General features: G+C 38.0%; 1 protein-coding gene across 22 annotated transcripts in view; it reads left to right on the top strand.

The window, feature by feature from the left end:
- The window catches only part of TRIP12 (thyroid hormone receptor interactor 12), a 151,407-nt gene that overhangs the window by 13,863 nt on the left and 122,889 nt on the right, over positions 1 to 14,655 (top strand). The window lies entirely within an intron of this gene.

The raw sequence follows: 14,655 nt of genomic DNA, 5'->3' as shown, positions 1-14,655 counted from the left end.
TCATAACTTTCCTTCCAAGGAGTAAGCGTCTTTTAATTTCATGGCTGCAGTCACCATCTGCAGTGATTTTGGAGCCTAGAAAAATAAAGTCTGACACTATTTCCACTGTTTCCCCATCTATTTCCCATGAAGTGGTGGGACCGGATGCCATGATCTTCGTTTTCTGAATGTTGAGCTTTAAGCCAACTTTTTCACTCTCCACTTTCACTTTCATCAAGAGGCTTTTGAGTTCCTCTTCACTTTCTGCCATAAGGGTGGTGTCATCTGCATATCTGAGGTGATTGATATTTCTCCCAGCAATCTTGATTCCAGCTTGTGCTTCTTCCAGTCCAGCGTTTCTCATGATGTACTCTGCATATAAGTTAAATAAGCACGGTGACAATATACAGCCTTGACATACTCCTTTTCCTATTTGGAACCAGTCTGTTGGTCCATGTCCAGTTCTAACTTGTTCCTGACCTGCATATAGGTTTCTCAAGAGGCAGGTCAGGTGGTCTGGTATTCTCATCTCTTTCAGAATTTTCCACAGTTTATTGTGATCCGCACAGTCAAAGGCTTTGGCATAGTCAATAAAGCAGGCTAGACACTGTTTAAACAAGGTCCCCATATTCTAGCTGTGTGATCTTTGGCAAGTCATTTAAACTCTCTGAGGTGTAGTTTACTTGGTTATAAATGGGTGCTGTTAGGATGGTTCATAAATAGTATACACTTGATAAATAGTAGCTGCTGCTATTTTTATTTATAATGATAAAAAATATATGTTAATTTGACTATTTAGAGGAAGGTTTACATAGTGTTATCTTTCAGAGCCGGGGTCAGCAAACTTTTTTCGCAAGGTGCCAGACGGTGTTGATATTTTTGGTTTTGCAGGCCAGATCTTAAAGGGTTAAAAAAAAAAGTGGCCAAATCAGCATTTTGAAACTTTACAAAATGAGGTGGTTGGCCAGATTTGGCCTGTGGGCTGTAATTTGCCAACCTCTGCTCCAGAATATTACTAGCTGCTTTTTTACTTTGTTCATAGGAATTTGAAATGCTGTCTGTATGTTTTCAAAGATAACATGATAATGTCTCAAAGATAAAGGAGTTTAGGGTAAGTGGCTAAGAGCAGACATTGGGATTCAATTTAAATTTTGGGTCTCATACTATTACCAGTGTGACTTTTGTTTTGTCACCTTATTTTGGCTTCAGTGTCCCACCTGTAGAATGGGAATAATAATAATGGTCTCTATCTTAGGCTTTTTTTAGAATTAAATTAGTTAATATGTAGAAGTTTTAGAACAACGCCTGGTACAGCATAAGTGCTCAGTGTGTTAACTGTTGTTAGTAATCATTCTTTTTTTGAGAGGAAGCATTTTTATTTTCTTATATTGATAAAACAACAGGTTTGAGAAAGAAGATGGATATCTTTGATATATTGGAATTACTTGAGTGACAAGAGTTTTAGGTTTTGAAGCAGGAGGATCGTTTGAAGCGGAAGTATTGGTAGACTCTGCAATGAGATGGTTTCTGGTTGGGTTCCAGTTTCCTAGTTGTTTGATCCTGGGCAAGTTGATTAACACGCAAATTATAGAAAATACGGAATTGGCCAAAGAGTTTGTTTGGATTTTTCCATAAGACGTTATGAACTTTTTGGCCAACTCAATACAAAATTTATAGAATTCCTTTGAGTTTTTAATGAGAGTGAAGTATTAAGCACAGGGCCTGGTTCATAGTTAAGCAGTTGCTGTATTACATTTTTTTTTTTGACTAAGATACTGGCTTCTAGAAGAAATTTAATAGTAGCTTTTATTCTAGTAGTTTTTCTAAATGACGACTTACTGTCACATTGTTTTAGTATATGAAGTTACACTTGACTGTGTAAACTTTTTATTTTTAACATGTTATAATTTTGGTGTTGAGTAAATTTAATGGTTAAAATGAAACTTTAAAGATTGAAAGGAAAAATATCGCTGACCTGGTATTACGTACATTAAGTGTTTTGAAAAGCTTTTTGAGGAGTGATTTCTCTGTTTGATATAGGTTCACAGGTTTATTAAAGTGTTGTAAAAGTAGAGTAGGGAGTATCCCATATTCCCTTTATCCACAGTCGAGGTCAAGGTTTTGTTGTTGTTAATCAGTAAAAATTTAAAGAAATGGATGTAGAATCTACTGCAAAGAAAAGTACGGTGAACATGTTGTTTTTCAGTGTGGCTTTTTACCAGTGTTTATGTGCTTCTCAGAGTGCTATGAGTGCACCAGAATGTCTCATTCCTGACTTTTGGCTGTCATTGATGAACATTATTACCCTGAGTCTTAAGGCTCTCGTTGGCAGTTGGACATTACTAAATTCCCTGCTTTTTAAGAGACTTAACTTGCTTTGCTTTGTTTAGTAAGTGCCTTCCCTGTCCTCTCTAGTCAATGGGCTTGGCTATGTTTAGACCTACTCCCTCTAGCTTTTATTATGCTTTGAGTTACAAAACTACTTGCTAGAATTGTGTATTAAGTGGGTAAGTTGAGAGTGAAGACTTGCGCGCCGCCCCCCCCCCCCCCCCCCTTTAAAAAATATTTATTTGGCTGCACCAGGTCTTAGTTGAGGCATGCAAACCCTTAGTTGCAGCATATGGGATCTAGTTCCCCAATCAGGGATCAAACCCCAGGCCCCCTGCATTGGGAACTAGGAGTCTCAGTCAGTCATTGGACCACTAGGGAAGTCCTGCGGTTTTAAGAGTGAAAATTCGTATAACTCAAAGGTATTGTAAAAAGTATATTAGTTCTCAGCACTGCCTTTTTTTTTAAGTTGAAGGGATCAATAAGGCCTTTTTAAAATAGATTAAACCTCTGGTTTCTGAAAATTGTAAAGAAAAAAATAAGTATTGTATTATCTGCAGTAAGGGCCTGTTGTATACCAGGCAGACATATACAGAACCTGTCCTAAACTTTCATCTCTCCCTAAATGCCTGAAATTCCTAATTTCATTCCTAGATGTCTCTCCCTTTGCCTACCATTCTTTAGTAATGGCTCCCACTGTCTGTACTTGCCGCTTGAAGAGTCTTATTAGGTAAGAGGACTTAAACATTTTAAAAAAGAAACTTCTAAGTTTATAGTAGTTTCAGATTTACAGAAAAGTTGTGAAGATAGTTACCCTATACTCCTTCCCAGTTTTTTTTTTTGCAAGATCTTGTATGATAAGTTTGACTCAGCTAGTGAACCAGCACCGATGCATCACTACTGCTCATTCTTGAGGTGGGCTTGCTTAGCCTTCACTTGATGTCTCTGTTCCAGGACGCACCCAGGGTGCCACGTTACATTTGGTGAGCAGCTTTTAAAAACTCTTCAATTTTGGAGGCATGTATTTCTGATCATAAAGTACAGAGTAATAGTTAAAATCTAAATGAAGAAAAAGGAAAATTAAGAAACACATAATCTTATCACCTGATTTAAACATTTTTGTATTTTCTTCTAGCTTTTGTTTTAATAAAAATGGGTCCATATTATGTTTTCCCCCACCCATGCTAGTGTGATGAACATTTACCCAATTTATTATTAGTTCTTTATTACTTTGTATTTATGTGACAACATAATTTATCCAGTCTCTAGTCCTTTGTTCAGAGAAGGCAATGGCACCCCACTCCAGTACTCTTGCCTGGAAAATCCCATGGGCGGAGGAGCCTGGTAGGCTGCAGTCCATGGGGTCTCTAAGAGTCAGACACGACTGAGCCACTTCACTTTGACTTTTCACTTTCATGCATTGGAGAAGGAAATGGCAACCCACTCCAGTGTTCTTGCCTGGAGAATCCCAGGGACGGGGGAGCCTGGTGGGCTGCTGTCTCTGGGGTCACACGCAGTTGGACACGACTGAAGCCACTTAGCAGCAGCAGCAGTCCTTTGTTAGATTTTTTAAAGAGCTATTACTATGTTTCAAGGAATAGTTCTATACCTCAAGCCAGTTTTTAAACAAGGTGTCTCCCTCCCTTGTGTTTCGTATTAATTTGGGAAATGTACTGTGTGTGTGAGGTGTGTGTGTGTGTTGTGGCACTCCATGCAAGAGGTGGAAGGCAAGGGTCTTGTGCGGGCTGGCTCTTGCCCACTTCTTTGACATCATCTTCTGTGTCTTTCGCCTTTGACTGGTTCTGCTTGTTCCAGCATTCTGCCTGGAGTGCTCTTCTAGATCTTACCTGGCTGTTGTCTCATGCATGAGGTCTTGGCTCAGATGTTAGCGCTCACAGCAGCCTTACTTTGTCACTCTATCCGTAGTCATTCATTTATCGGATAGAAACATTTCACCTGCAAGTAATAGAAAACTTGACTAACAGGGTCTTAAACAGCTCAGGGTTTAATTTTCTTCATGCAACATGGTTTAGCTGTACAGTGGTTCGGACCAGGCTCTGTCCGAACTTGCTTTGCCTTTCACAGCACGTGTTCTCTTGGACACCAGATAACGATCATGGCTTGAAGTATGTCATGGCTTGTCTATTTCACATTCAAGGCAGGAAGAAGAGGAGGGCTTTTTTTATACTTAAGAAAGCAGAACTCTTCCTAGCATACCTCCTCATACCTCTTACTGGGGAGAACTGAATCATACCTCTGGCAAAAACAAAATACTAATGTATTTTTAATTTTTTACTTCAAAGTGTTTTTGTGCAGAGGTAGTTTTAGACCACCTGGCTTTTAAATACTTTGAACTGCAGTACATGATAAGATACATGTGTGTAACTGAAATAAACTTCACAAATGATTCTTAACTGTTACACATGATGCTATTGATATTTTGTGTTCTCTATTTTGAGGAGAATTTTTAGTTATGACCTTTTATGATGAAGGATTCTTAGCCTTTATTGTGATAAGGGCTTTAACAGTCTGAAGCTGTAGGCTCCTCAAAGTAATATTTTTAAACTCATAAAGTCAACACATAAGAGAAAACCCAAGTATGTTACAATTTAGCTTGTGATTGTGTGCTCAGTTGTGTCTGACTCTTGTGTGACCCATGGCCTGTAGCTCTCCAGGCCCCTCTGTCCGTGGGATTTCCTAGGCAGGAATACTGGAGTGGGCTGCCATTTCCTCCTCCAGGGAATCTTCCCAACTCAGGGATCAAACCTGTGTCACTTGCATCTCCTTCACTGGCAGGCAGATTCTTTACCACTAGTGCCATTTGTAAAGCTGAAACTCTAGCTCTCAAACTGTTAAATTAGTTTGTTGTTGTCATGTTTCTTTATTAGCACTTTCAATAACATAATCTAGCAGCTGTTCAAAGTAGTGATGAGTGTAAATGATATTTTGAAGTATCTTCAACAATTGTAATGTGATATGATAATATCTGATTTCTCTTGGTGCAAAATCAAGGTACTGCCAATAATATTGTGGTTTGTTGCCTGTTCATGATAGAAATGTTAAATTTCAGTGAGAGGTTAGTGAAATTAAGTTTTTCAGTCCAAATTTGTGAACCTCTTTGATTATAAACCCCTGGTGTAAATTGCTTTCAAGGCGCTAATCTTACAGTTTGAGGAACACACTGGCTCTGGCCCAACCATGACTCATCTCCTACAGCCAGGGGAGTGGCTTACTTCCTTGGAGGTGAGAAAGTTTGTACTCCTTGTAAGGCAGGATTCTTCCAGCAGGAAGGAGAAATGAGGTTTCAGTAGGGAATACTGTCTTCTACCTTCTCCTGACTGTAGTTTCCTCCTTCATTTTCCTGATTGCTTAATTTTCTCACAGTATTACCTTATTTGCTGTTTGTCTGCCTTCCCTAGGGTCTTACCATGTGGCTCAGTGGTAAAGAATCCACCTGCCAAGCAGGAGACATGGAGTTCAGTCCCTGAATTGGGAAGATCTCCTGGAGGAGGGCATGGCAACTCACTCCAGTATTCTTGCCTGGAAAATCCCAAGAACAGAGAAGCCTGGTGGGCTAGATAGAGTCCATGGGGTCATACAGTCAGACATAACTTAGGGACTAAACAATAGCAGCTGCCTTCCCTAGTAGAATATAAATTCTGAGAGAGGAGAGACTGTCTTATTACCCTTTTCCCCCAATGCCTAAAACCTTTGAAGTAGGGTAATCAATAAGTACTTGTTAAGTAGCTGAGTAAGACCTGGCCGTCCTGCTTATCAGTTAACAAGATGAGGCCTGGATGTCCTCTCATTGCCACCCTCCCCCAAAACAGGTGCAACTGATGTAAAGGCTTAAAAGTGAGAGCATTTATGTAAAGTCACTGCTATGAAGTGCTGTATAAATGAGATGTTTTTCCTTAATGGAAGATTGTAAACTGACTTGTGTTCATATGATTCCTTGCATTTTTAGAAGTGTAGGATATATCTCAGATAGTTTGTTAACTTCAGGAGCAGACATGTTTTTGAAAAATGGTATAGAGGAATAAAAAGAAAATTACTCTTAGTAATGCATTGTCATCTCAGGACATTAAATGTCCCTGGAGTTAACCTTTTTACCCCCCGTTCCCCAACCCCCTTTAACCTTAAAATTATCTTGCTTTCTCTCTAGCAGGCATTCTTTCCTTTTTAAAATAGGTTGACTTAAAATGCAGCAAACCTGTTAAATGAAAGTGCCGAAAGAATTGGTTGCTAGCATTCATTTTAAGTTGGTGGTTAGTCACATCTTATTTTAAGGTTTTCCTCAAGCAATATTCCTGAACTATAAGACACATCAGTACCCTTTGTGAAGTTAGAACATGAACATATGTTGATACACTTTTTTCAGTCCCCATAACTGTCTTGAATATCTCCTCCTCAATCTTCAGGTTTAGTTAAAAAGCTTAGTTAAAAGGTAAACCAGTACTTTGTTTTGGATTACAGGGCTTTGTGAATCCTAGAACTTCTTGGGGGACAAGTAAATGAAGCTCTAGTACTTTGACCACCTGGTGGAAGAGCCAGCTCGATTCATTAGCAAAGACCCTGATGCTGGGAAAGATTGAGGACAGGAGAAGGGGGCGGTAGAAGATGAGATAGTTGGATAGCATCACTGACTCATCAGACATGAGTTTGAGCAAACTCCTGGAGATAGTGAAGGACAGGGAAGCCTGGCACACTACAGTTCAAGGGGTCACGAAGAGTCAGATACGACATCGACTGAACAACAGCAAGAGATGTTATATCCATGTTGTATTTATTGTTGTTTGCTTTAGAAAAAAATCATATTGCTTAAATTCATTCAACATTAAGTACTGTGGAATTTAACATTAAAATTTTTGTTAATTCTTATGTTAAATACTTCTGGTTTTCATCTTATTTTTATGTTTAATGGACTGTGAAGTAGTTCATTTCAGTCACTCAGTTGTGTCCAACTCTTTACAACCCTGTGGACTGCAGCACGCCAGGTCTCTCTGTCCATCACCAACTCCTGGAGTAGAGAAAATGTCATTAGTTTAGAGAATAAAAAGATGTGGTGTAAGTCATAAGGAAATCAGGTTTTCAGTGAGGTTTTAGTACCTGCCTTAGAAATGCAGTCCGCTATATTTAGGAGTCATTTCATTCTTAACAGATGATGATTATCTTTAAAAAGTCAGTTGGTTTATAGTACTTCCCAATACTTGCAGGGAAAGAGTCTGGCATATCATACTTGGTTGGCATATTTGAAGGTTTAAAAGCAACAGATTGAAGGGTTTCCTTTCTATACAATACTTTGGAAGGCAGGATATTTTCAGAGCAAAGTGGGTTTTTAAAAATAGCTTTATTGAGATAAAATTCATATGCCAGGCAGTTCACCCATTTAAAGTGCAAAACGTGTTGACTATTCGGAGTTGTACAAGTATCACCAACTATCTAACTGAAGAAACTTTCATCACTCCAAAAGAAACCCTCTTATTTGTTGGATTCTACAGACTTGTAGGTTATGTTTTGGAATTGACCATTCCATTGTGATGTGCTGTCTTCTATTATTAAAAAAAAAATCCTAGTCTCTTGCTCCGCTGTGTGGTACTGTAGGCCTACCAATGGGAACTATTTGTTATTTGGCTTTCTCCTTGGAGGAGGGCTCACTCATCCCTTTTGGCCATTTTGGCTTACTGTTTCTGCTTAAAATTATTGTTATTATTTTTTTTTAAGTTTTTTTGTTGTTGTTGTGGATCATAGTTTTAAAGCCTTTATTTAATTTGTTACAATAGTGCTTCTGTTTTTTGAAATTTTTTTGGTCTTGTTTATGTTGGTGTTCCATTTTTCTGAGCCTCTCAGAGCCTCTCTAAATCTTGCATGCATCCTAGCGAAGTCTCCAATCTGCTCACCTCTGAGTCGTCTTTATAAAGAAGGCCAGGGCAGGTTGAGGTCTCAACACAGGGTAAAATCTTCAGGACACCTTTGGCACATCTGGTTTACTGTTGGTGTTTGTGATTATTTTTTTTCCCAGAAGAAACTTAAGGCTCCTGTTTTACATTCTGGAGGTGTGGCAGCACTTGCTATTTCTCCCTCTGGATTATTTTGGTTATTTTTCTGTCATTTGTGAGTAAGACATGACTGAGCATAGAAATTTGGTGGCTATGGTTTTGTTCAGCTCCTTTTGTCTAATACAAGTTTTGTCTTCATATTTTTCTTTAAAGTTTAATAAAGGATGGAGAAAGAAGTTACTGAATTTTATGAGTGATTTTAATGTATTCAGTTATGCTGTTTGGTACAGATTTTAGAATGGAACCTTATTTTAAGGATATTGTATATGTTGTCACTTAATGTTGATTTTTAAACATTTATATAACATACTTCAAATGGAAAGTTATAAACTGGGTTTGGTGGGTATGATTTATCCTTTTAAAGGACATTGTAAGTCAGGAGATTGCTAATCTGATTTTAGACTTAGATTCTTGAGCTTAGATGAATTTTGTTTGAGCCTCTCTTCTGCTAAATATGAGTAAATTTTTTCTTTCTGTAATTCTGGGGTGGTTAGAATTAGACACATGTCAGAAGAAAACAAAGGATTTGTAAGGAACAGCAGTATACAAAGACTTAATAGTTTTGCCTTCGTTATTGAAGTTTTGCCTTCGTTACTAAATCTTCACAAATGAGTCCGGTTTTAAAGAGCAGCAGTGCCATGGATTTTGAAGCATAAAAAGGTAAAGTAGGATGTAAAAAACAAATGCAGACTTTGGTCACATTTGAGATCAATTAGCTGTGCGTGTCTAATGAAATCTTTAAGGATAAAATCAGGTAGCTGAGTCTTAGGAACAAAGAACTGAAACCAACAGTTCAGATACCTGTTGTCTTTACTGGGGTTTGTCTACTTATCTCTCTCTCAAGACAGTTTCTCAGTGTGACTGTGTTAAAGAGCCATTGTGATGCCAGACTTTATCCTTAACAATCTAGGTACCCAAAGAGTCTTGGGGGATGACTTTCATTGGTCCGTCATAGGTCATTTGCAGAGGACTGAATCCTAGTTCACCTGTGTTGTGGGCTGTGGGAACTTGTTACCATGTGCCAGCTTCCATAGGCTCTGTGGGATACAGTGGATAGAAAGAGGCAGATGGTTATATGCAGCATATTACAAATGGTTGTCTATACAAGTAGTTTGTTTTCATGCTAGATTTTCATTTCAGTATGATGCAACTGCTTAAGTATAAATACTTGTTCAGTATAACCGTTGTTTCATCCATAGGAAATTTCATAGCAAAAACAAGACTGCAAACACTTAATTGTACCTGTTCAGTCCGACTCTTTGCGACCCCATGAATTGCAGCATGCCAGGCCTCCCTGTCCATCACCAACTCCCAGAGTTCATTCAAACTCATGTCCATCGAGTCAGTGATGCCAGCTAGCCACCTCATCCTCTGTCGTCCCCTTCTCCTCCTGCCCCCAATCCCTCCCAGCATCAGACAGAGTCTTTTCCAATGAGTCAGCTCTTCTCATGAGGTGACCAAAGTATTGGAGTTTCAGCTTTAGCATCAGTCCTTCTAATGAACACCCAGGACTGATCTCCCTTAGGATGGACTGGTTGGATCTCCTTGCAGCCCAAGGGACTCTCAAGAGTCTTCTCCAACACCACAGTTTAAAAGCATCTTCTTCAGCGCTTACTTTCTTCACAGTCCAACTCTCACATCCATACGTGACCACTGGAAAAACCATAGCCTTGACTAGACGGACCTTTGTTGGCAAAGTAATGTCTCTGCTTTTTAATATGCTGTCTAGGTTGGCCATAAGTTTCCTTCCAAATTGTACTTGTAGTAGCATTTATTGAAATGTCTTAGTTTTGCCAAGTGCCATGGAACTCTTCGGAATTGTAGTGTGCACTTTGAGAAATTTAAGGCAAGCGTATTTCATAAAACTTGAATAGACGAGATTTCAGATGAACTTTGTGGGGGCAGATACAGATAATGAATTAGGGGACAATAAATCACAACCTTGCTGGTGGATAGTGAACTCTTGAGTTTAATTGCTATTTGTCTGTTAAAAGTATTTACAGTAGTCACTGTAGAAGTGTGCTTAGTTTCCAGCAGTGAGATTTGTATGGTTACCTTTTTTGTTTCTGATTTTTTTTTTTGGCATGACAACCTCTTTATCTTGATTTGATTTTTTATTTCTAAAATACATTTGAATATTAATTCTATTTATTTTGATTCCTGATTATTTATAGTCTGCCTTTGTGCATCATTCTTTTTTTAACTTTTTATTGAAATGTAGTTGATTTGCTGATTTCTATTCATTGTGGTGAAAGAATATGCTGTATATGATTTCATTTCTTTTGAATTTGTTGATTTGCTTTAATGAGGCCCAGAATATGAATAGTTTTTGTCAGTATCCTAAGTATGTTTGAAAAGAATATGTATTTGCAGTTGTCCGTTAATTCTGTTGATAACAGTGTTGTTCAGGTTATCTGTGTCCTTACTGATTTGTTTTTTGGTTGTCTTGTTGATGTTAGCTACAGAGAGAGGTGCTTTAAAATTCACCCTGGATTAGTATATTTAAAAATTTTTTGTTTTAAAGTTTAAAAAAAAACTAAATTGGTATCTTCATGAATTGAACCTTTTATCATTATGAAGGTATCCCTTTTACCTCCAAGTAATGTCTTTTAAAAAAATCTGTAAAGTCACATTTTTTGATACTAAAATAGCTACAGCAGCATTCTTGATTCTAATTTTGTATGATTTTTTTCTATCTTCTTTTATATCCTTGTGTTTAGTTCTGTCTCTTGTAGTTGAAATGTTTTAAAAATCCACTTTGATAATCTTAACTAGAGATTGCATTTTTACCATTTTTTAAAATTTGTTGCTTTCATTTGTATTTATTAGTTTTAATAGAGGTATGATTCTAGACTCTGGTTAGTTTAGAAACTAAAACAGTATATCTTAACAAAGTCTGTAATTAATTAGTACCTTTACTTCTTGGGCTTCCCTGTTGGTTCAGGTGGTAAAGAATCGACCTTCAATGTGGGAGACCTGGATTTAATCCTTGGGTTGGAACGATCCCCTGGAGAAGGGAATGGCAACCCACTCCAGTATTCTTGCCTGGAGAATCCCATGAACAGAGGAGCCTGACACAGGCTGCACAGTCCATGAGGTCGCCAAGAATTGGACACGACTGAGTAACTAATCCTACAGTATTAAGTGGAGATGTTTTTTCTTGTGCTGTAATGGAGTGGTAGAATACTTGTTTAGCACTACTACAAAGAGTTAGGCGAAGTGTTGAATTGATTCTGCCTCCTCTAAGATTCACTGTTAAGTGGCTGCATCCCACCTGATTGGAAGACTTCTTGTATGAGGAAGGAATTCTACACTCAAGAGCTCTGAAAACAGAACCATTGGAAGATGTATAGGGTCACTGTGGCCTCTTCTCCAGTGGGTGGGTGATAGGGTTTTTCTTTTATATCTTCACCTCTGAAAGGAACAATGTTTTCTTTGATAATCTTATACAGTGTTAGAGTTGGGTGACAAGGAATTTAAAGGATGAATTAATGAAATTTAGGTTGGTGCATTTAGATGAAGGATGATTTGCTCTATATCCAGAAGCTTAATTTTTCTCATTTCTGATAAAGGTGAAATCTCTGTGAGCATATTTTTTAAAAAAGCAAGTGGTGATGACTCTTTGAAAGCAAACAAAAGCAACAGTTTCCTCTTTCCAAAGATAATCACAGCAGAGAATTGAGTGCTTATTCTTTTTATAAAAGGCTTTTATTATGGGATATTCCAAACATACACAAAAATAGAATTGTATAAAGAACCTCAGTGTACCCAGGATCCAGCTACAACATCATCAACTCGTGGCCACTCTTTTTCACTCATACTTTTATCCCTACCCCAGTTATTTTGAAGCAAATTCTAGTTTTTATTTGATCTGTAAATATTTCATACTGCTTCTCTAAAAGTTGACTTTTTAAAAAGATATACACTAATACCATGGTAGTATAATAAAAAAAGATAGGTCCTTAATATTTGTAAATGTCCAAAAATGTCCATATTTTCCATTCTTGTGTTTTGTTGATATTTTTCTTAAAACTTAATATGTAGATCCTCTCTTCCTTTTTTCCCCTTGTAATGTGTTTACTATATTTTCCGTGTTTCAGTTGATTTTCATAACTTAATCTAGTTAACCTTTTACAGATAAGGAAACTAAGGCTTTGCTAGGGTAAGAGATTTCTCCAAGTCACAGGTTTCTGGTGGAGCCAGGTTTTGAACGGACTGAAGACCTATGCACTTAACACGAGTTCCTCTTTCTCTCCTGTAGACATTTAGGTATATTTTTTCAGGACATTTTTTTCCTATTCATATTCAGACAAATACATAAAATTTTCCCCCTTCCTTCAGGTCTCAGCTTAAAATATCTCTTCAGAGAGGTATTAGCTGATGAAAAAGCTCAAGTAGCTTTTTTCTTTCCCCTTCCTTATTCTCTGTACTTCCTGTATTTCTCCTATTCCATCTTTCATATCACTTACCACAGTGTGCAAAAAGCTTTATTATTTTGTGTCTTCCCAGGTGAGTGCAGGCTTCTTCAAGGCAAAGATGATGTCTATTGATGCCTGCTGGATAGGCTTCTAAATATCTGTTGAAGCAGTTAAGTGTTCTCTCCATATATCAGTGTAATATTTACAAATCTGTGTCTGTTTTTAAAGACATGTAGCGTACCACAGAACTGCTACAACATGCTTATTTAACCATTTCTCTACTAAGAATATTTCAGTCCAGTTTTTTCCCTCTGTGACATACTGCAGCGGGCATTTTGGTTACATATATTCCTTTCCTTTTTTAATTACTTATTTTTTTGCTTGCACTTGGTCTTCATTGGTGCGCATAGGCATTCTCTAGCGGTGGTGAGCGAGGGCTGCTCTTTGTTGTGGTGCATGGGCTTCTCATGGGGTGACTTGTCTTGTTGCAGAGCGTGGGCTCTGGGCCGCACGGGCTTCGGTAGTTGTGGAGCACGGGCTCCGTTGCCCTGTGGCATGCGGAATCTTCCGGGATCAGGGGCCAAACCCCTGTCCCTGCACTAGCAGGTGGATTCTGAACCATTGTACCACCAGGGGAGTTTGATTACATATACTCTTGCAGACTTGTGCAAGTGTCTCTTTAGGCTGGCTTCCTGGAATATTCATGGGAGTGGAATTGTGAATTCTAAGGACATAAGTGGCAGTTTTTAATTATGGGCTATGGGAGTCACGTAAAGATTGCATAGGGTTAGGTGATATGTAATGATAGCAAAACAAGTGTAACTGCCTGCTCTTAAACCTAGCAGGTAATTAGAAGAGTGTAGGGGCTTTTGAATAATAGTTAAACTGATAGGGCCCTGCAGTCTGTATTAAAAACTAAATCTTAGGAATAACAACTTTTGTATTTGTCCTAGCTATAGGTTTGTATATATTCTGGCTCAATATAGAAACAGTCATTAGCACATATTTATTTTTGGTGAAAGTGCTACTATTTGTAGAAATGTGAGACACTGGTCATTAGAGCATGACATTCTGGGCAATACTACAACCCTGCACTAGCTGAGCTATTGAAGGGAGTACTCGAGTATGTCATTCTAAATGTGGTGTGTTTTTTTTTTTTTATAAACCTTTGAAAAATATTCTCTTGAGACTGTTTCTGAATTTAGGTGCAATCCGTATGACATGCATGATCTTAAGCACACGTTTGGCACTGTACATTGTTCACCTTGTGTTAAAGTAGTGGTCTGTGTATTTTCTCCCTGACTTTGAATTACATGTCATTGCCTTCTTTCTCCTGAGCCTTAACCACAAACTTAGTAATATTTGTTCCTGAAAATTCTCCAGATTTAATACTGTTTATGACAGGGTACATATCTGTTGTTTCCAAGAGTTTGTACTAATCTTTGATTATCACAGTGTTGAAATAATATTTGTTGCAAGGCAGGCAAACTTCCTCATACAAGCTATATTAAAGAAATGAACCTCTGTGATTTCATTATTATGGTGGAGTACACAGCACTAACAAGAATATGTATTAAAGTAAGTACTCTGAAAGTATTGCCTGATTATGTATGTCCCTATGCTCTAAAGGTCATCTGCCAAACATAAAATTGTTTCTGTCCATAGGAAGCACCTTGGTGTAATGTGTAGGCTACCCTGAATTTTATTTCCAGTAACTGATTCTTACCCAGCAGGCATCTCTCTGTCCCTTGGTGGAGAGGCATTTATAAATAATTCTCTCCTCCCTCCCTCAGTGGTTCTTCGGTTTTGATAATCACACTATCTAAGAGTAGTGTCCCTAAGTCTTTATAAGGAGCAATTTGAGAAGTGTT

Source organism: Bubalus bubalis, chromosome 2 (assembly GCF_019923935.1).
Source record: "Bubalus bubalis isolate 160015118507 breed Murrah chromosome 2, NDDB_SH_1, whole genome shotgun sequence".
Lineage (NCBI taxonomy): Eukaryota > Metazoa > Chordata > Mammalia > Artiodactyla > Bovidae > Bubalus > Bubalus bubalis.
The sequence above is the reverse complement of the archived record's forward strand: the minus strand, read 5'-3'. Positions and strand labels throughout refer to the sequence as shown.